Raw genomic sequence first — 23,772 nt, forward strand, 5'->3', positions numbered from 1 at the left:
CGTGGCTGAACTAATTATTAGTACCCAGAAGCCCACAGAAATGCACAGGACTTACAATACTTTTTTTTTTTTTTCCTCATTTTGATAGGCAACATTTTGGTTGACAATGCTTGAAGTGGTTCAAGAAAATTACAATATTCTGCAATATTGCACAGTGGTAACATTGTGGGGAGCAGCGGTTACTCATATCCAAACAGACTGTACCAGGAAATAGGAAATTTCATTTGTGTGACTGGAAAAACCATATATTTCTGTGAATGACCTGAACATTATTAACCATAATTCCTGAAACATCCTTTGCAACTTTGCATTATGTTCACTTTCAGATACAGTGACAAGCCTATCATTATCAACAGCTGTAAGTGACACTGGTGCAGTAAACCTATTTAGTACAAGGGGAAATCTCCTCCACTGTGCTTTCTTTCAACTTCAAATCATTTTTCACTATAATGGTATGAGATAATTTTGCATTCTTCAATGAATATGTGCACAAAAATGGCACTAAACTGCTGGTGTAGATAATTAGGGTAAATCTTTTCTCCAGTTTATTCACAGGTTATGGGCATGACTTTCTCCTTCTTATTAAAACAGAAAACAGATCAAACTGAGCTAGTAGCATGAGTCTCTGTATTTAAGTCTCAGTTAATAAGAGGGTCCTTAACAAAGCCCTCCTCTCTGAACCCTCCCACTGCATTCACTTGCAAATCACTGTACGGCTGGCAAAGCTGGTCCCCCCCCCCCCGTCCTCCCCCCCAGCCCCAAACCTCCTTGTCTTGAGCACTGTGGCTCTATCAGCAGCAACATCTCTTTCAGTGAGGGACGTTTCTTATTAATCAGGGGCACTGAATGGAAACCAATCAGATAGAGAGTCCCTTTGGCTTCAGCTCCCTGCCTGCCTGAGTTAAAAGTGATGCTGGGAGAGAGGCAGCCCTAGTTAGATGCAAGCATACATAACGCTGGAGATACAGTACGAGGCAGAAGGGAGGAAGCAGGTAGAGAAGCAGCACTGGACGGACAGAGACAGGCTCATGCTGGCAGACACGGTGAGTAGATTAACTTTCTCTAGCAGAGAAATTGCTGGCAGCAAAAAAAAGCAGAATTTTCTTCAAAATGGCCAACAGATTAATAACCCTTTACAGATACTTTTTCAGGGAGGAGGTGGGGGGGGAGGGTCAGAAGAGCTCTTTTTGAGAAAGGAATTAAAATAATCATACTGGATTACCGAAATCTAAACTTCTGTTGCTGTATATATTACAAGTGCTTGTACATATTAGAAATCTATCAATATGCATGATATCTGTCAATACTGTCAGACAGAGTATTACTTTCATCTAGTTTTTTACTGCAATACAACTGTAACAATATAGTCTAACTTTTTTTTTTTTTTGGGGGGGGGGGGGGTTCACCTGTCCAGATGGAAACTATAATCCTTTTCTGTCTTTCACCTCTGTTTTTATTGAAAACATCTACTCAAAGCAAACCCAGTTAAGAAGGATGAAGAGGTTTTTACTATTAATAAGAATGAAGTACTAGTGCTTTTTTTTTTGCTTTTTTTTTTTTTTCCTATAGTGGTAGAGAAATTAGTATTTTTCTATGTGTCAGGTCAAGGGGAAAGCTCAAGGTTCAGAAAGATTGAGAGCTGAGGCAGGTGCTCCTTTGGATATTCAGCACAGTAAGTCAAAGTCAACAGGCTAAAAGTATAAGGGTGTTTTCCAGAAGTGCCTTACCAGCCTACAGAGAGTAGCACAGAAAGCAAGGCAGAAAGCATAAAGGCCAAACTGACCACTTGATTTTGAAGTAACCAGCAAAAAGCAATTGCCCAGTGAATCCCGTTTTGCTTTTTCTTTCCACATGCAAGAAACAGGCAGTCACATCCATTCAATTTCACTGAGCGGAGGTGCTTCAAACAAAGAATGATGCATATGAACTATAAAGAAATCAATATCCCTTGCAGTTGTACAGCAAAGTGCATACAGTAGCCACTTGCCTTCTCACAAACAGATTTAAGTAGCAGGTCAGAATAATAGAATGGTAGGTTGGTTAGGATACTTTCCATTTGCAGGAGACAAATTTACAATCAGTGTATCAGTCTTGTTCTGATTACAGTCAGTGACAAAACTAATATTTTGCTTAAATCACAACAGGTTTGTGCTCCATTGTTGAGTATTGCACTAGTTTCTCATGATAGGGACAAATATGGATAAAAAGACAAGTGTAATACTTGCAATAATTTTGCTAATGGGATCAAATGTGTTGTTTAATAAATAATATTGATGGTAATGATAATATTTGCTAATGACAGCTCTTCAAAAATCAGTTTCCAAGTCATTTTGCACATTTAAATGTTAAAGTGTGTTCCAAAAGGTGAGAATGGACTAATTAAATAATTAGGTGTCTCGTGTTATATTTTTTTCTATGATTATTGTTAACTCTTTAGAATTACGTTAGGTTGTAATACAGTCTTACTGCTATGTCAGTTTTACAGATAAAATATATTGTCCTGTAATTTTACCTTCAGTATGTAATAATATGAATTCCAGATAACATTAAATATGCTGACAGATAATGAAATTTTCTGTTAACAAAGATATAAAACTTTTACAAGATCATATTATATAATCAAATGCCTATGGAACAAATAAATCTTTTTATTATTATTATTATTATTTTAAGTTAGATAAATAAGATTAATTTTAAATCCAGAAATACTTTAGTTAGTAGACACTAAAGTTTTACCCAAAAAAGTTGTCGTCTTTTTAATCTTGATTTCAACAATCTTGATTTCAACAATCAAAGTTTTTCATATGTTTGTGTGAGCAAAGTAGAATATTTCATTTCAGATTCTTTGCTACAATAATTATTACAGAAAAATCTTGTGTAAGTATCTAGTGTGTATCACCTAAACACAAAAAGAAGTTTGGAGAGAAACTGTGGATTGAAACAGCCCTGCCATATGTTTTGTGCAGATCCATGTTCAGAGTGCTTCAGGTTTTCACCATTTTCACACTTGTTTCCAGAAGTGACCATTCCAAAAAGCTGTCCTCCCCTCCAGACAGCAGCTCACTTAGCTCATTTGGGGGATCTCAGCTGGCTGCTGCTCTGCAAGGATGTTGCACCCAGAAAGGTGTTTGGGTTGGCAGGGAAGCACTCTGATCATTGAATCAGCCAATGAGGATGATTTCATTACCCAGCTTATCCACCAAACAAAATACAGTAGTTTAAATACACCAGTTTAAATGTTATTACCCACAATGTTGTAGAAGGAACTACACAACTGAATTCTGACAGTCGTTTATGTCCTGGCACCAGGAAATGGTTTCTGAAACCTTACAAGATGGTTTGCAGAGAATCTACTGGCAAAAGCGTTGAGAGGTAGAGGTCAAAATTAACAGGACTCACAAATTCTTTCAAGGACAAGTTTGTTCAGGAGATAAAGCAAGGTAGATGGATGTCTCCTGAAGCTATCCAAAGATTGACGATAATAGGATGCATGAAGGAACAATTATTACTTACGAGTTTGGATGTATTATAGAGTAAATCACACACATAATCTTTTATCTATTTTTACAGATGAACCAAAATATTGAACTATTATCCTTTCCCCCCATCTTCTCCTAATTTTGTGAACTCTTCTGGAAATGCAGCAAGACCTTACTGGAAATCAAAACTCAGTAATGAACACTGTTTAAAACATCTCCTGATTCCTGCACAAATCTTATGTTTGCAACAAAACTGGACTACACAGACCTGGATATAAGAAAATACCACACATATAATTTTATAGTTTCCCTTCATGCAGTCAGTGATATTTAACTGTAGAAGGCAACTGGAGCAAAAGCCTAGACAAAAATGCCTCTCCCACTCATATCAGAAAGCCTTCTGAATTTCTAAGGCTTGCAGCAGGTGTTACATACAAATGTTATCCGAAGAAGCGCAAATATTTGAACATGAATAGGGATGTCTGAGTGAAAGCTAACTGCATTCTGTATGCAAGTGAGAGAGTTTATGAAAAGTCATTTGTGGGACTAAATCCCAAATTTTGCTAAAAGGGCTTGGGAGGAAAAGTAAAATAAAGAAAGAGGAAATGATTCTCAGCTATGAAAAAAAGAATTCTCATAAAAGCACTCAAGCACCATTTTAATAACTTTCTCCTTTTGTGTTTTAAACAAATGGTAAATCACTGAGTGGCAAGAGGCAAGTAACTCTGCTGTTTTTCAGCAACCGATTGTGAAAAAACATCCAGTGGCACTGAGGCCTACTTGCCTGCCATGACTGAACATGATGGACCACTCTTGACCAGATTGCAGTATGAGTTTACAGCAGAAAATTCTAGCAAAACTGGGCATGCTTTACTTGAAGGAAAATGTTTTTTTCTAAGTTCAGGGACAAAAAGACTAATACTGTATATATACTGCAGCTTATAAGAAAGCTCTAAAATGACAATGTTTCAGCAAGAAATATTTTTTGAATGCATAGTATATAGTGTAATTATAAAAAAAAAGAAAAAATGCGAAGAGTGATATTTCTAACCTTCATTCTGCAATCTCAGAAAGGGAGATGGGGTGGTATTGTCTTCATCCCGTAAACAGAGACTGCTGCACAGAGGGTTCAGGTGACTCACTCTCAGCAGCTCCATGGCAGAGCCAGGGCTGGAAGTGGGCCTCTGCTTTCCCAGTCATACATGAGTGCACCAATATACATGAAAATAAATGTACCTGGAGTACTTAAATAATACTACAAACAGCCTTTAATTTTTCTTTGGAAATATATTTCTGCAACTGCAAAATGGAATGCCTCAAGTAATGGCCAGTGTATTTCTTTTCCTGTTAAAAGCAAATTTCTATATTTAAATTTCATACCTTTTAGTAGTAAGAGCAAAACCAACATGAAGACAGCATCATATTAGATTCAGTTTTCCCTGTCTCACACAAATGTAGCTCTGATATTAGAATCTCCTGACATGAAAATGCAAATGTCAGGGAGGTTTATGCAAGTATAAATTTTCTAGGCATTAAATGTTATTCAGGCTTCTCTGACCTCACAAACCCTAGTCAAGGGAAATAACCACCAGCTTTATGAAAATTTTGCATGAAATAATATTAGAGTGTTGGGCCATGTTTGTCATTGTACAGAGACCCCAATTTTCCAAGAAATACTGTAATCGTTTTCCCACTGTATATAATATTTTGAGAATGAGCTCCTAAATTGCTTTTCCAAAATCAAAACATGTTCTTTATAAATGATGCCTAATGATACCTAACAAAAGATTCAGTGAAATAGAGAAAATTGTGGATAATGCTTTTTTTTTTTGTTTGTTTGTTTGGGGATGGAAACAGCAGGCCTTTTCATCATTATCAAACGAACTACACACCGATTTTCATAAGGAGATGATCTCGATCTTGAATTGTTCCATTGGAGGCAATTAATAATTCATGCACACATTATATCTAGCAACATATAGATTTATCCATTAATTTCAGAAAATAGTTTTTCAGAAATCCGTTACAGTGATAAGCATAAGTGCAGAATTTGGCATTTATGTTTTGACACCTCTCAAAAAATAATTCAATAAAACATCACATTGGATAAGATTGTTCAGTAAAGGAAATTTCAAAAGTAAAATGATCTAACATCTTCAGATCAAGATCTTACTGACATAGTTGTTCTTTGTTTCATCTGTATTACGTCGTTCAGTATTTGCTCCTGAAGGGATGACAAAGATGTAAAGTAAAAACAGTGTGAGCTCGGGAGAAGGGGAAAGTTAATCTCACCACTTCTATTTTGAAAAAAAAAAAATAGGCACAGTAAAATTTAAAATTAACATGTTTAAATCCAAAAGTTTTAGGTTTTATGTGATTTGAGGATATGAGTAAACTGCTCATATCCAAATTTAACAAATCAGAATAACCCCAGCTCAAGAACAGATTTTTTCATATATATACATGTACCTGAAGACACATTTATATTCATAAACCCAAACATAATTCAGGCAAATTATAAGAGAATGATAACAGATTAAAGAAACCAGTAGATTAAAATGGGTTTACTTAAGTTTGCAGTGCAAGTTTCTGGTTGAAATTTGTTGCCTACTTGCATTATCCTTTATCAGAATACTTTCATGTTATTTACATTATTCTTTATCATAATTCTTTATAATAATGGAACCAGATACCAAGGTTTGCAATAGGAAACTATTGGAAACACATTCTTTCTTTTATCCTGAATTTTAAAGCATGGGTGCAGATTGTGGGAAATCTCATGGAAATGATTGTCTTTGTAGGAACAGAAAACAAAAACAGAGGCAAACAGGCATTTTAAAAATAATTCTTGTAGTTGCTTAAATTATTTGTCAGGAGAACTGTTTGTGCTTGTGCCAGGTTCTGGAGTCCTTATTCAAAATTACTTTTGTGTATTTCCCTTACTCAGGGTGCTGAATCTGTGTTTTCATAATGATTCTATCTGATAAAAATTTATATTTTCCTCAGAGTAAAAATAAGAATATTACATTACAGGAAATATTTTCTTATTTCCTGCAAGATTTGCAGTAATCCTTACTTTTGCTTCCCAAACGTAAAAGGAAATTTTACCTCTAATGAGAATATAGACTTGTTGAAAAATGGAAATATATCTTAAAATTAATATAGATTCTTCTTTCTTTGCTGTTATCTGCATCCCATGGATTATGAGAAGATGAGTTAGATCTTTAAAACCTAGTGGTTTTAAATTTGTGTGATATATGCTTTATTTCCTAACTAAGACATATTTTTGGATTGCATTTGTATTTTTCCAAGAGGTAAACACTAAGTAAAAACCCTTTGTGTTCTAAAGAAAATAAATTTCTCTTTTCATTTTCCTTCAAAGAGATGGAACTTCTTTACATATGATACTGACAATATTGTTCTATTAGTAGTAGTAGTAGTAGCAATAGTAATACTAATAGCAGCAGAATTAGTAGCAATTGTATCAAGGCTGAGAACATTTAAATATAATCCAACATTCTGATGCTGCCTGCTCTTCCATTCATAATCCTAGTGATAAATCTTCCCTACTCATGAAGGCAAACCTGCAGCAAACAACAGAACTTTTAAAACAGAAGTATTAGTCATGTATTTAATGTACTTCAGGATACTTTTTTTTTTCTTTTTTTTTTTTTTTTAGGCAATTAAAGAGAAGAAGCTCTCCAGAAACCCCCTACAGCTGCTTTAAGTTACAAGTCATCAAAAAATTACTGTCTGAGAACTTTTCCTTAAAGTTTGCATTCAGAAAACTGAAAAAAAAAAAAAAAAAGCCATCTGGAAATCAAAAAGGGAATAAGTTAGGAAGTGGCTAGACTGTACAATGGAATTAATTTTTTTGGAAAAAAAAAAAAAAGTAAAATAAAAGATGCTTATTCATGCTGTTTGACATAGACCTGAAAAGGTTGAATCTAACAGGTAATGGATAAGGAGTGTGCTTAATGTTGTTGCTCATCTAGATGCATACCTATTAGCACTGCTAGAAGAAAAGATTTAGCACTCCTGCCAAAGGTATTCTCTCCAATTATTTATTTGCCATTTGAATTTACATTCATCCAATTCTCATTTACATTTTAGACCAAATTTGTTTAACAGTCCCCTATAATATTGCTCCACAGATAATAAATGTCTCAAAAATATAAAGTCCTCCATGTTTTTTCTGTCTGCAGCATGTTCAGATTTTAGTTCATAATGCTTTCCCAAAACTAAAAAACTACATGTCTGATAGATAGATTTTTAAAAACTACTTGTAAGGATTATATTTACTAATCATTTAAATATTGAACTGCACTGGTATACACAGACACAAGACCATTTGACTATTCAAGAGATGTATTCATTAATGGCAAGTAATATATGAATGATGATTTCAAAGAAAACATACGTCTAAATATTTTCTAGAAATTGCAGATAAAACCAGAAATCTCTTGTGTAGCTTCTGCACATATCTGTATGTACAGCACACTAGGAGTAGCAGATGCTCACATTTGGAGCCTTGAGCAGGGCTAAATTGAGACTTAAGCACTAACCAGCAAAGGGTTAATGTTCCAGGTCTCATAATATAAAGAGGATCTTAACTTCTGTTCAAAAAGAGTGTCACTGCTTTTGAGAGTCAGAAAATGATATAAACTCAGGACAACAAGCTAAGCGATATTTTTATGAAAGCACAGGTAGTTTGAAACAGCAGCTATGCCTTGTTTATGTCACTGGGCACTTTCCTAGGATCTACAGATGGGAGTCTCAGACATTAAAAACCATGACAGTAATTGTAGCAACCACATGTGAGTGTTAAGGAACATGCCCAAAGTCACTAAAAGGAAACTTGCTATCTTGACATAAAGATTCATCAATTCTTTGGAGAGGGAAAGAAGAAAGGCTCCCACTTCAAAGTTACATGAGAGAATTCATGAATCTGGAGTTGTATAAAGATTTGTATAAATCAGCATAAGGTTCTGGATTACTTCATTCGAGATCTTTTTAAATGCCACACCGTGGGCTGCTACACCAGAGACGAGACCAAAATGAACTGTTGTTGAATACTGTAGCTTGTCTATGCTTTCTGTGCCAACAGGATCCAAATAATTAATTTGTACACAAGGAGAGCTGAAATCTGCTAATACATGCTTTTAAGGAACATAACTAGGGGAACATTGGAGTAGAAAGAAAAATAAATGATTCATATTAATTTTCTGCTTCCTTCACCTCAAGCTGATTAGCATAAATTAAATTTCATGCTAGTCAGACTGTGAATTTAGGAGGCAATAAAGAAATAATGAAATTTGCTTGTGAAAACACACGCACATATACATGCGTATGCATGTGTATCTATATATCTCTATTGATATCAAGATCTACATAGGTATGTCTCTATCTGTCTGTGATGATATTAGCATCCATATAGAGTTAGATATATTGTTTACATGCACAGCATCAGTGTCATGAAACCCACATGTACTTCCATTGTAAGGTGGAATAGATTCTACCCAATAGCAGGTGAAATAAAATACTTATATGCTCTGGGTTGGCGAGCGTGGTGGTAGTAGCCTGGTGGGCAACAAAACTCCACCACAATCACACTCTCAGTCCCTCTCCCCACAGGAAGAGGAGGAGAAAATATGATTAAAAGGGCTCAAGGGTTGAGATAAGGATAGGGAGATTGTTCACCAATTACTGTCACGGGCAAAACAGACTCAAATTAGGGCAATTACTATAATTTATTGCCTATTAATAACAGACTGGAGCACTGAGAAACTAAACGCAAATTAAGAACACCTTCTCCCCCTCATCCACTCTCTTCTATGCCCTCCCCTGAGCAGCACAGGGGAATGAGGGATAGGAGCTGCATTTTGCACTTCGTTATCTGCTGCTCCTTCATGGTCACTCTTCTTTCCTTACTCCACAAGGGGCTCCTCTACTGGCTGCAGTGTAGAGATCTGCTCCACCATGGGCTGCAGGGGCTCAGCCTGCTCCACCATGGGCCTCTCCACAGGCCACAGAGGAACTTCTGCTTCTGACCTCCTTTCACACTCACCTTCGGGTCTGCAGGGCTATTTCTCACTCCTCTCTCCCAGCTGCTTTTGCCCAGAAGTTTTTTCTCTTCCTTAAATATTCTCTCCCAGATGCCTACCCAGCGTTGCTCCCTGGCTCAGCTCTGGCCATCAGCGGGTTGCTTTTGGAGCCGGCTGGAGCTGTCTCTGTTCTCACGTGGGGCAGCTGCTGGACTCTGCTCACAGAAGCCACCGCTGCAGTGCCTGGACTACCAAAACCTTGCAATGTAAACCCAACAGAGTGAGAGCTTAGCAGGTCATTTCATGTTTATGTACTTTAACAACAGATCTAGACTGGTAAATATCAGAGGAAATCACAGTGAAACAGCTGCTCTACCTGCACTATCAGTCCAGAAGGAAAATCTTGAAAGGATGAAGAATTTCTACTTCAGTCAATAACTTTATATTGAGGCCATAATTCCCTGGAAAAGGAAGTGTTAAATAAACCACTTACATTGATGTAGCATAACTGGTTACCTTCAGTGAGGTATCTATTTTTACTCTGAAATTCCTATCTACAGAAAATTTAAGTGACTATTTCAAAATGGGATTTTCAGCTTGTCTCGCTGTTTCTTACCTCAAGGGATAGTCATCTGGGAAACTGGGAATCTTGTTGCTACAATGCAGTTTTCAGCCTTACTTCATGTTTATCTAAATGATCAGACCCAAGGTAAACAAAACAGTATTTCTGCTTTCATTTAAATGCCCGTCTATAATGCAAATGCAAAGTTGACTTCTTATTACTACTTTACTTTTTTGCTCTTGAAGTTTAACTTTATCCTGCTAATTCACAGGTCAAGTGATGATCCTTTTAAGCAGAAATTTCTGCAACAGTGGCCACTGTTGAGTATCTGAAGGGAACAGGGAAGATATAGACATGCTCTATTACCCCTCCATGTTGTCTACACTGGTTAATTCTGAGGCACACTAAGTGAAATATTCCAGTATTTCTTATCCTATTGATAAAATACAAAACTGTCGGTGTTAAGCTTTAAATAAAAAAGATTACCATAGTATGTAACTACCATCTCCATTTACAAGCAATTGTTTTCTCAGGCGTGGGTGACAAACAGTACCTATCCCAGTACTTATCCTTAAATGAGGAAGAGTTATTTGTCCTGTAACTATAGTGGAGTTCATCTTTAGAGGTAGCATAGATTGCTTTTTTTTTTTCCCACAAGAAATGGAATATTACCATATGGTATGTGAAACTGTTGTGTCTGAGAATTGATAAATGTTAATACTTTGCCAGCCATATTAATTAATGTTAGGAATAGGTGTTAATACTTGGAGTTTATCTCACTCAGATTTTAATAAGAAGTATTTGTCAGTGTTCGTTTGGTTTATTTTTTGCAGTTTTATGAAATTACATGTGAAAGAAATTCAAAATTCAAACATAATCAGTGTAAAAATCAGTATTTAGATGCAAGAACATACATGTGCTCTACTCACATATATATATGTATCCATTTATGGAGACAAGTGTAATTAAAAAGTTGAAGTTGACTTACTAGTGAGAGGTGCATTATGATTTCTTCTACTAGTGATCAGGAGTACCTCAGGATCCCAGTAGAATCTTAATCTGCATTATGCTAATTACCAAAACTACCTGCAAAATTACTGCGGTATTTTAACATTTCCAACATTTATCTCTTCTCTTACTCTGTGCCCCTCTCTAGGGCCTTCTCTCACTGCCTTCTGTAGCACCTGGCTTTGCTGTGTCCTTGCTGTGATTTGGGCTGGCTAGCTATTGATTTTCATGGGGTCAAAGAGACTTGGAAATTTGAAGAAAGGAATGGACAGTGGAGGGGGCAGGGGCTTCTGAATGGTGCTCCATTCTGAGGGAACTGTGGAAAAAAAGGTGGTACTCTACACCATGGGGTGATGTGTCAGTGAAAAAGTCTGTTCCCTTTGCTCTGGAGACCAAAGTGTTTTAGCAAGAGTAGGTAAAGACCCTTCCCCTCATTCCAAATCACGTTGAGCCCTTGTCCAAAAAATTGATGTCTTAACATTTGCCTTAACACTTTATTGATATTTAAACAATGAAAAATTAAGGTCTTAAGAATCACTTACGTCTGTACTCCATCATTAAGAGACCTCCAAGAAAGGCCAGGAAAGGAACTGAAACCTAGTATCCAACCTGGCCTAAGTTCATGTACCCACAGCACCACCCAGAATCCGTAGATTGTCATCCTATTAAGACAGTCATTTATCAGCCCATCTGCATACTTTTCTATCACATTTAGGGCCACTAACAGTGACTGGCTGGCAAAAATTATAATGATCATTTAATAGAATTGTTAATAATATTTTAAAATTCTTCCAACATGGAAAATATTGCCTATTCTTTAAGTGAAAGTCAATTTATCATTTGTAAATTAAAGACACTGAACCCAGTTCTCACAGAACCCAACACTAAACAACTGACTGGATATGCAATGTTTTAAGTCAGTGGTTTTTATCCCATGTGTCTACAGACTCTCTCTGCAGAAACCCATAAAAACAAATATATATATATATATAAAAATGACTAGTAGAAGTAGGTTTATATTTGTCAGCTGGAATCCCACTTTCCTGATGGAAAATGTATATAGGGCCTGTAAAAAATAATAATAAGAAAACAACTTAGAACAAATCTGCCTACTTCATTTTCAACAGATTTGAATTTTATAAAAATGGCACATGGCCTAAGTCATTTGGTGTTTGTATACTTCATATACTGAATGCACAGAAATGGTTGTGAAAGAGATTAAGAATGAAGAATTCAGACTTGGTTATGATTTTGATATCACTGAAGAACAGAAGAATAAACAGAAAGGTATGGATAGCACAGTGTTAGAAATGAGTTTTAAATGTTCTAGTTTTAATTTGAAGATATGAACAAATTCAGAAACTTGCATGGATATAATTTTGCATTGCATAAATTTAAGTTTTGACTTCAGCTGAGCTGAGAATAAACACTTTTACTATTAAATTTGAAGACCTGTTAAATTACTGGTACAAAAGAGTATAACAGTTATAGCTTACTGTCCATGAAAAAAGGCACTTTTCTAACTCAAATAACAGGTTTTCTCATTGGATGCAGAATCAATATTGAAATTAAATCTTGAAGAAGAAATACTAGGAATAGAGAAAATTAGATATGTAAATAAGTAATTTTACTGCCTCATATGTAATATCTTTATAATGATATGGTTCCATCTTACTGTGAACTGGAAGGTCAATGTCATATTAGTGACCAAGTAAATTGGTATTCATGTGGTGCCCTTTGGAAATTGCCAATTAACAGTCAGCAATTACAACAAAGCATTTCAAAGTGTTTTGTGAAAGCTGTTAAGTGTAAGCTACAGGTAAACAACAGAAGTGCACATAATCTTCACAGAAGGCTCAACTCAGTTTAGATTAGTGTTACCATGAATATGAGTAATATTTAGATCCAGTCTTTATAAAGGGACAAAACAGTGTCATGGCCATTACTGAGCAGAGCAGAGGACCTGATAGTTGCAGAAGGCCAGAAAGAGCAGAATTTGCCACAAAGTTGCACACCCGTGTATGAACACCTGAAGTACCTGATCCACACCACAGTTTGCAAGCTGGATTATATACAGCAAATGAGCTACGGGAAAAATGGTCAACCATTCTGTAATCAGGAATAATGTTAAGTGATAACAGTTTTTCTTTCCAGTCCCTTCACACTCTTTCTCTACAGTTGGTATGTGCACTGAATTACATTAATGTGTATAATGTGCATGTGGACATAATGGGTGTAGATACATAATATATGACAAAGTACATGTACAATGTATATAAGATACGTAAAAATAAAAATCTGACTTGGACAATTATTTTTTAAAAATGTATTATCTCTGGCATTTAAGTCGTCAGGACTCAAGCAAATAAGTGGAATAACTCCACACTCCTTTCAAAGTAAATGTCAGAGGAAATTGTTTTGCAAAATGCCACCAAGTACTGATTTCTGATACATCAGAGTACAAAGTCAGAGGAAAATCCAGACAGTTTAAAAATGGTTCTTTCTGCACAGAATGGGAAAGAAAGAGTAATTACAGCTTGTTCAACCTTCAAAATGAGATTGAAATATAATTTCAGTATGGCTTAAAATGGTACAAATAATAGATTGTGAAATTTTGGGTATAAATGTCTTTATTAGATAAACTAAACAGTTTTATCTGAGCACCAAAAAAAGAACAATAAGTAAACATGCAATACAGATTTTAAAACTACACACAGGGCTAACAATTGTTTACTTTAAAACAAAACAAAATAAATCAAAAACAGATGTATACACCTGCTAGAGAAGCTATTGCTTCTCTAGGCATTATAATGTGTGTATCATTAAAGAAAATTTCATTAAAAGAACAGAGACTCTAAGTGGCTAGAGCCTAACAAAAATTCTGGAAAAATACAGAAATGTGACAGAGCTTAGCAGAATCTTTATATTGATATAGAATGAGTCCTAAAAATTCAAAGTTCTAAAATTTCCTATGAAGACTAGAAAAGCAAAAAAGATAAACAAACAAACAAACATTATGTATACTAGAGCAAATATAGAGCATTCAAGAAAGAGAAAAAAAAACAAAACAAAACTCTACCCCTGCAAAGTTTAATTGCTTATTGAAAGAATGTTCTGTGTAAGTGATGGAGGGAATAAATGGATGGAGGGAATGTAAATAAAATTCTGAATACATGCAAAAATAATGCTGCTACTGAAATAAACACATCAAAAAATCTGGAATACATTGGCTTTCAGAAAGAAAAAACAAAATTATAGTAGTATGGTTCATAGAGAAATCACCAGAAAATGGGAATTCTGACTACTGAGTAACTAAATAAATTCTTATTGACTTTTTTTTTTTTTTTAGTATAGGCGTAGATACAACCTGTCTTTAAAACAAACAGCAATTAAGTATGAATAGCCATTTAGTGAATAGCAGAGGACTTACATGAGTATAATAAAACAATGCATTGAAAATATTACCGATGTTTTTGACTTGGCAATAGAATATTCAGAATAAGCCTGATGGCATATAAAAGAACTTTGGTGAACATAAATGGAAAAAAAAAAAAAAAGAATGTATTTTCAAATACCAAATAGGGAAAACAGAAAATAAAAATACGGTTGGAGTAAACATTTGTATTTTTAATTACATTCAAGGGAGTCACATCAAAGCTAAGATTTACACATATTATATTTCAACATAGTATCATTTCAACACTTACAAGCTGGTTTTAATAATTGTGTTTTACTATTTATTCATCAAAACTAAAAGGGAAAGTTAAAGTTCAAGAAATAGGTTTAACCTCTAGTTCATCATTTCTTTTACAATGACTTAATGGCAGTTGATAACAATTTTTAATGTAATGAAATTATCTTCTGTGAAAATTAAAAACTTTCATTATAATATAAATGGGAGGGGGGGCTCAATTTGGAAGTTAAGAAAAAGTGTTTTTAGCCTCCAGTAATTTAAGGAATAAATCAAACTGGTTTTATTTGTTTCGTAATGACTACTAGAGCACAGAATGTCAGAACAGAAGTGAAGTGGAAAGCGGTTTACATATTGTGAGGCTATATAATAGACGCTTATGAAAAAATGATGCCAAAACTGAAGAAAGTAATTTTTTAAATATTCCAACAAAAGAAGTTATCTTTTACAAGGAATTTTGAATAATACTTGTAATGAGAGCAAATTATGGATGGTAAATAACACTTGGCAAATAATAATTTGGTGAACATAAACAGTTACAAGTAATCCTATCTTGTTTTCAAGTTTTGAGTCCAAACACTTTGTTGGAGCAAATTCTTGGGAGGGTTCAAGTTGTAAGTTCAAATGTTTTGTTAAAACACATTTTGGGGAAGGCAAATCAGAAGCTGTTCCTACAAGGCGCATCGTAGGATGAACTGACCTTATGTGGTAAAGGAAATAAGCAAAAACTCCAAAAACTCTCTAAAGAATTTTAGAGGGAAGAAGCAACTGCTTAGATGCATTGTGCAGCTTAACTATTTTAAGGGCTGAGATGGAAAAAGGGTGGAATGTTTATTCTGTTGTGCTTTATTTAGTTGATTGCTTTTCTCAAAAAAATCTGCAGGCCTTCTCTACTTTGCACTGGAACCACTCTTAAAATTTATCATAATACCAGTAACATAGGATTTTTCCTGAAACTTATTTATATTGCAGTAGAAACAATTAGTGGCTTCAAATACCACCGTGGCAAATTCTGATTTCTGTGAATAATACTTATTCCCAGACTTGTGTATCTGAAGTTCCACAAAAAGTAGCAGAGGTTACTTAAACAGAAAGACATAAAGAAAGTGCTACAATTATATATGTCTACAGTGAAGAAACACTTAGGGACAAAAAAATGCAAGTGGATCTCAAAAAAAAAAAAAAAAAAGAAACAATAGAACCAGGGGAAAATATACAGTTTTCAAAGTTGATGAGCATTTATAAATCTAATTTAATACTTGAACCTGATGGCATTCATCAGCTCTGAAAAAAAGAAATCATATATAGTTCTTGAACTGAATAACAGAAAACAGTGATTCTAGACGGGAGCCAAACTTTATCTAACAAATATATGGTATGAATGGGACATTCACATTTAACTTTAAGCACTTCTCCTCTGAAGAACACTTATCCTGCTTTCCTGCAGCTTTTTATTCTCAAGTGTTTGTATCCTCTCTTGTCCTCTTTCCTCTCTTCCTAGCTACACTTGCCTCTACCTTATTTACTCAACATTCATTTAACTGAAAATAGAAAATGATCATAGGTTAGATTGCATCCTATATGGAGGCTATTATATTTAATATTACTTAGAAGTAAGAAAGAAGATAACAGAATTTAAAGAAAAAAATAAACATTTCATAAAAGTTGCAACGTGAGTTGAGTATATATCTTCATATATAGAATCCCAGAATCATAGAATGGTTTCGGTTGGAAGGGACCGTAAAAATCATCCAGTTCCAACCCCCCTGCCATTGACAGGGAAATCTACCACCAGATAACATTGCTCAGAGCCCCAACCAACCTGGCCTTGAACAACTCCAGGGATGGGGCATCCACAACCTCTCTGGGCAACATGTTCTGGTGCCTTACCACCTTCACTGTGAAAACATTTGAACATATGTGGCATTAAATGAAGCATTTGTATTTGAACTTGTATCTTTAGGGTTTTAACTTGCCCCTTCATTTCTCATTTACTAAATAGGTCCATAGTACCAACGTTATTTTCTGTCATCTAAATTGTTGCCTAATAATGAAATATGGTCATATCCAAACCAGCATGAGGAACTTTCGTAAAAAAACAGGCAAATCAAACCTGTATTTTTGTACAAAAATATTAGAAGGGAATTAAACTATCAGTGCTCATTGTTGCCAAAAATAGCAGGAAGGCCTTCCTTGCATTGGTTTATAGGGGTGTATTGTAGGTTCACATGCAGTACACACAACTATGGGGAAGAGGCAAGGAGAACACTAAAGAGATTTCAAAAGTAAAGCAGGTTTTATTTAATGCTCTATATTTGCTTTTATATTCCACTCCTTCAGATACATCCCCATCCACTGGCTCTTCAGGTATGCAGGCAACCTAGTCCATGCTTTCCAAAGCAATGTCATGCCTTTATAAGCAGTGTTCCTCCAAACAAAGATTTCACAGAAGTAGGTGCCTCATCAGTTCTTAAGAGTAATATTTTATGTTCATCCCACTTACTTTATAGACAAAGAAATGAAGTGTGTTTTGCAAATACTTACGTCAATCTCTGTTCTTTGATAGTTTTATCTACCTTTTATTTACCTATTTATTTATTTATTTATTCTGTTTCATAAGGTGGGAAATGAGTACAGAGAGATTAAACTTGTCTCTAAATTTAAACATAAGCACCTGGTGGAATCAAGAACAAGAGGCATGACTCCAACTTTATGACAAGAAGTTTTTCTCTTGTTTAAACATGTTTAACATATTATAACCTTTTCAATCAGCTCAAAGAAAATTATTAGGATGCATTATCTACTCCTGAATATTGCTTATTCATTTTAAAACAATAACAATAATGAAAACCTCAGAGCTAGCATCGTCTTCAAGAGCAATTAAGAAAAAGAAATAAAAGAACGTAAGCAGTTTCATTATCTCATAAAGTGAAAAGATATAGTACAATGCTATGGCTCCCTCTTTTGGATAGCACATATCTTTATTTATAAGAAAACTCAGCATGTCCAAAAATAAAAAAAAAAAATTAAAAAAAAAATAAAACCAAGCCTTTCTCTCCCCCTTTAGCCCACCCCAATCCTTCTTAACAGTGGCAAATGCACACAATAAAACAAGTTTTTATAAGTTTATTGTAAAATGCAATTATATTACATATATGGAATCTATACATTCTATAAAAATAGATATGTATTTCCCAGCTGGGGAAAACTGTAACTAAAATATTTTTGAAATATGTTAAACGTTAGTCCATCAAGTACCTATAAAATTGAAACATAAAATTCTCTCATGGTTTATTCCTTATTTTAGTGGTGTTATTAATACAAAATGAGGGAGAACAGTAAAAAAAAGATTGCTGGGAAAACACTTCAGATAGCTAACACTCTACACAAGTGATCAGAAGGGAAAAAAAATTGTTCCTATGTTATTATTACTTCATTAAGAACCTTGAGTCAAAAATAAAATAAACTGTCATTGATTTGCTTTTTTTAAAATTTCATCAATACTGTGACTTAGTTGAAAATCCACTGGATTATATGCTTTGGCTTCAGGAAATTTTGAAACATACACTTGAAAAATTAAAAGACATGTAACAGTTCCAGAAGAATAAAAAAATAAATAAATAAATAAATAATAACAATTCTTGTAAAATAAGGGGTGATTTATTAGAGGGGAAAGGTGGGGAAAAAGTAAAGCTGTTAAAAGATATCAATCAATGCAATATAATAAATCCTCACAGAGCTTAAACTCTCATGATTTAAGAATTTTTCCTGCTGTAAGACTAGTAATCTAGCAATGTTGGCTTTATAGGCATAGTTATATTTCATTCTGAATTTGGATTTTACTTGTCAAAGTTCTGGTGCTACTCTTCTACTTTAATATCTGGGCATAATTCCACGTTGTGCAACTGATTCAATTTTCTCCATGTCTTCATGCATGCTGCACTGAGTCATCTAGAAACAGGATTTTTGGCAAAAAGAGTTCATGAAAAATTCAGTGGCGTTATTCAATGACTTCTTCTGTGTCAGCTAGAAGACAGACTTTATTTCACTCATACTCCTTCCTATTGCTTTCTTATTACCCTTATATAAAAATACGGACATGAAGTCGGGTATGTCAATGAATTATTCTACAGATTTTGTTTTGCTTTTTCTATTACTAAAATTAGTCATTCCTCAACATTCATTAAGATGTTGGGCTAGACACTTAAATAATGAGTTAGTAATTTCAAATTGTTACATTATGTTGTCCCTCTTAATTATACCATTGCAGCTTATTTTCCCTTCACAGTATCCAGAATCAACCTGACGAAAGAGCTGTGCTAACCAATACAGCAATTACATGTGACTATGCAGGATCATTATTGTTCATTCTATATATTAGTAGCGTTTACTGTTTATTATAAAATCAACACTGTAGTAACCAGATTTAGATCATAAAGACTGGTCATAAAGAACACTCCGTGAAAAAAAAAAAAAAAGGCAACTTAGCTTTCTTTATTGAGAGTAGCAATGAAACCAATAGCCATGCTACTACAAAGTGACATCAAAATTTGCTGCTATAATAATGATTGCAGAGTAAAATGTAAAAACAATGGGTAGAAATGCATTTGTAGGCAGCATAACTTTGTTTCTACTGTATCTACTCGCAGATAAAGAAAAATATGGAAAAAAAATTGCCTGACATATGCATCTCTGAAGGTCACCTGTGTACTTTCTTTTTTCCTAATATGTAATTGTGATAATTTGTTTTCTGTGAAACCAGAACTGTCTTACCAGTATGGGACTCAACCACAGCATATTGGGTCCCTCATATATTTCTTCCCTTTTCTTTTAGAAATGTGACAAGGAAGAGAGAAAGTCATGGGTATTGAAGTTTATGAGAAAAAGAAGATTTAAAGATTATTTATACCCTGCCATTTGGGGCAAAGCATCTGTACTAGAGCAGATAACATTACCTTATGCTTTCCAAGTGCTTTGGTATATCAACTGTTTTCAGACATATTTCAACCGTTGTGGTTTTTGGTTTGTTTTTCACTCTGAAACTAGAATCATATACATGGTTTCATGCAGTCATATCTTTCATATAGTATTGAGTTTCAGCGTGAAAGGGCAAAAAGAGGGAGTAATTCTAGAATGTTATCTAAAAAGTACTATATATGTTTTCAATTAATTCAAATAAATCACATGAAAATCTGCAAGTTCTGGGAATTAATAATAAGATATGTTTAATGCTCAAGTATGGTTCAAGATTTACCAGGAAACATATCACATAATTTGAAAGATAGCTGGTATAAACTAGTTTCTGTCTCTGGCTGCCAGAAACAAAGGAACCAAACAGTCAAACAGTTGGTATCAGCAATAACAACTGCCGTCTGATCAGAGCACAATTAAATGATTAAATGCGTATGCATATGACATATTTCCCCATCTTTAGACTCAATTCCAGATGGATCTGTAGTCTTTTGAAATCGTGTATCACAATAGTAACAATAAACCATATACAAACTTTGCACTAATGGTACAAATTTGAAGAGGTCGAATTCAAAAAATACTATAGAAAGTCTTAAAATTCTGAAAAAAAAATGTTTTATTTTGGAATGAAAAGTAAAGACTACTTTAGAAACATTTTCTAAAGGGAAAATTAATAAAACTAGCAACAAACTTAACAGAAACAAAATGATAGGAAAAAAGGACCAATAAATTATTTTTTTAGAGGATTTCTTTCCCCAAAGGGCTTTAAAACTTGAAGTAACGTAAATTTCCATATGAACTTGTGAATGAAAGCCAAAATCTGATTTACTGATCAAAGTTCTTGGTGGGCTGTCAGGTCTTCTCTGTAGAACTCTCAGGCATCAGAATGAGCTTGACTGACCACATCTAGACTGCTATCTCTTTGGAAAGAGTACAACCCCCTAGGAAACAAATAGCAGAAAGGGTCTCCACTACATTAATAAAATAGACACCCAGCATCCACTGCCATGTATCTGTGGGATGCCCTTTCTATTGTTTCATCAGATAATATTGTTTAAAAACTGCTCTAATTAAAAGCTGAAAAATGTGTGTTTGGAAAGTTCCCTGAAAAACTTTATCAAGAGTCCCATACTTGTGACTATCAACAGTTCTGTGGTTCATTTTTTACAGTTACCCACTCTCTCAGGAGAAAACTGAAAGTGTTATAATGTCTTAAGAAGGAAATATCAGATTGCTTTCTTTTTCTTTTTCTTTTTCTTTTTCTTTTTCTTTTTCTTTTTCTTTTTCTTTTTCTTTTTCTTTTTCTTTTTCTTTTTCTTTTTCTTTTTCTTTTTCTTTTTCTTTTTCTTTTTCTTTTTCTTTTTCTTTTTCTTTTTTCTTTTTCTTTTTCTTTCTTTTTCTTTTTCTTTCTTTTTCCTTTTCTTTTTTCTTTTCTTTCTCTCTTTCTTTTTCTTTCTTTCCTTCTCTTTCTTTCTTTCTTTCTTTCTTTCTTTTTCTTTTTCTTTCTTTCTTTCTTTTTTCTTTCTCTTTCTTTCTTTCTTTCTTTCTTTCTTTCTTTTCTTTCTTTCTTTCTTTCTTTCTTTCTTTCTTTCTTTCTTTCTTTCTTTCTTTCTTTCTTTCTTTCTTTCTTTCCCTTCCTTCCTTCCTTCCTTCCTTCCTTCCTTCCTTCCCTCCCTCCCTCCCTCCCTCCCTCCCTCCTTCCCTCCTTCCCTCTTTCTTGTTTTTTTATTTAACTAGGGACTCATCAGAAGATCTAATTTCAGTACAGTGGGATTTCAAATGGTATTAAATGGCAGTAACTTCATGGCTGCCATCAAGAATTTTAAAAGATCTGTGTTGAGACTACAGAAATATTCATTACTATTTGTAACCTTGTACCTCAACTTCCTTGATACTTGAGGGTTTGAAAGTGTCAAATATAATGCCAACTTAAAAAAAAAATATATATATATATATTTCAGTTCTAATTGGGACAAAGACTGATGCCAATATCAGTTGATTATTAACAACTCTTATAAAGGATATGATTGGTGGATACATGACATAGTGCTGGAAAGCCAGTATAGATTTTTTGGAAAGGGAAGTCCAGCTTCACAGATTCATTGGAGTTCTCTGAAAGAGTTTACAAACATATGAATAACTGTGACCTCTTTGAAATTATCTAGTGCTTCTAGAAGGTTTTTGACATGGTCAGTCACCAAAGGCTCTTAAGCAGCCATGAACTGGAAGTGAAGGTCATATATCAGTAATTGATTAAATGACAGGAATCAGCAGGAAGAAGTAAATTATAGATTTTAACACTGAAATCAGGTCTGTTGCAGTGTTACACAGGGATCTGTAGCGGGGCCAGCACTGTTGAACATGTAAATAAAACAGTTCTGAATGTCAAGGTGAAAAAATTTGCAAGACACATTCAGCATAATAAATCTGAAGGACCTTTGCAAAGGCTTGCGAAAGGATCTTATAGGATCTTATAGGATCTTATAGGACTATACTAACATAATTCACATGGCAAGGAAATTGTCTTTTATCATGTAATTATCCATACCTTCTCATTGTTAGCACAGTCCCTAACATCACTTTAGCCTGTACCAGCTGGTAGTCTCCCAGAAAATTCTTAGCTGTGTTTGAGGAGCAAGTCTTATTTCTCATAGATGATAAGGACAAAGTAGACATTCCAGCCTTGCCATGCCAACCAGTCTCTACCTTGCAGTGGTTTAATAACTGTAGTAGTTTGCTGGTAAAATTGTTAGCCTATGCAATACAATGACTGGACATCAAAATGATGGATGATGAATTTATGATGAAATTACAAAGTTATGTAAAGCCAAATAAATGGTAAAATAAAAAATAAATGGTAAAACCCAGAACTTGCTCTTAAAATAACTGTCTGGCTACTGCTATCTGAGAATAATACCTGAATGTAACAATAGATAGTACCATGATATTAGCTCTGCAGCAACCAAAAGAAGCAAACAATGTTATGTGTCATGATGAAACCAAGTAAAGAATGTGACTGAGTGATTGTCTATACATGCATGAACCTCCTGCATCTTGAATACTGTAACAAAAGGTACCCTCTGACCTCAAAAGATGCATCATAAAACTGAAAGAGATTCAGAGGAGGGCTACAGGTGCAATCAAAAGTATGGCTTGGCTTCCAAACAAGGAATGACTAAGCTGGCAGTCCCAGAACTGTTCATCTTTGAAAAGCGACAACTGAAGAATAATTTGATACAGGTCAATGCATTCATCAATGGCAAAGAGAGCGAGGAGAAAATGATTATTTACTGTGGCTTCTAATGACAGGACTAGTTCTCTAATGAAGCTGTCAGGTATGATAAGGAGTTAGTTAGTCTGTTAGTTCTTCTCACAACAGATTGTTAAACTGAGTCTGTTTTCTGTGGGATGTTGTGTCTCCTAGAATCTAAGTGGTTTCAAAGCAGAGGTGGAGAAATCTATGACAAAAAAGAATTTATTGAGGATTACTAAATACCTAATATTTAGAGAATAGGAAAACACACAGAGAAAAATCTTTATGTGCTTCATATGCTTCTCCATGCTTTTATACTACCATGGATGTTCATCGTGGTTGTTGAAGAAGAAATCTTGGACTACCAGGGTGCTAAGGAAATAAGCAATACTTTTTTTTTCTTTCTTTTTTTTTTAAACTGTTGCTGAGAATTTGCTCATGTTTTGCATTTGTCTTTCATTAACAAAGTTGAATGGGAAGCAAATGAAAAGGGTTCTGTTGCCTTTTTTTTTTTTTAAAGAAAAGGTGTTGTTTATTTTTTAAGAATGAGATTCAGACCTAGAAAAAAGAAAAAGTAAAGTCAGCATATGTAACATTTCTGAGATCTCTATTACTCCTGCAAGTTGTGGAATTACACTCAAAGGTACTGGAGTATGTTTATTATGGAAATCCAGGCTGAAGCCTCAGCTGTGTCAGACTCCTTTCAGATGAATTGAGATAACAAATGGAGAAAGTGGTGTTAAACCTATGCATTATTTCTGTGC

The 23,772-nt window shown here is 34.5% G+C and overlaps 1 protein-coding gene across 3 annotated transcripts in view; it reads left to right on the forward strand.

The window, feature by feature from the left end:
* Positions 1 to 744: 744 nt before the first annotated feature.
* Positions 745 to 23,772, forward strand: part of CDH9 (cadherin 9) — a 102,787-nt gene continuing 79,759 nt past the window's right edge. For 2 of the 3 annotated variants that reach the window (XM_083825610.1, XM_083825611.1), the window contains exon 1: positions 745 to 1,043. The gene's annotated coding sequence lies outside the window, so the exon portion shown is untranslated. The remainder of the gene's footprint in view (positions 1,044 to 23,772) is intronic. The other variant, XM_083825614.1, reaches the window with a different exon arrangement.

Source organism: Anser anser (genome assembly GCF_964211835.1).
Source record: "Anser anser genome assembly, chromosome: 2".
Lineage (NCBI taxonomy): Eukaryota > Metazoa > Chordata > Aves > Anseriformes > Anatidae > Anser > Anser anser.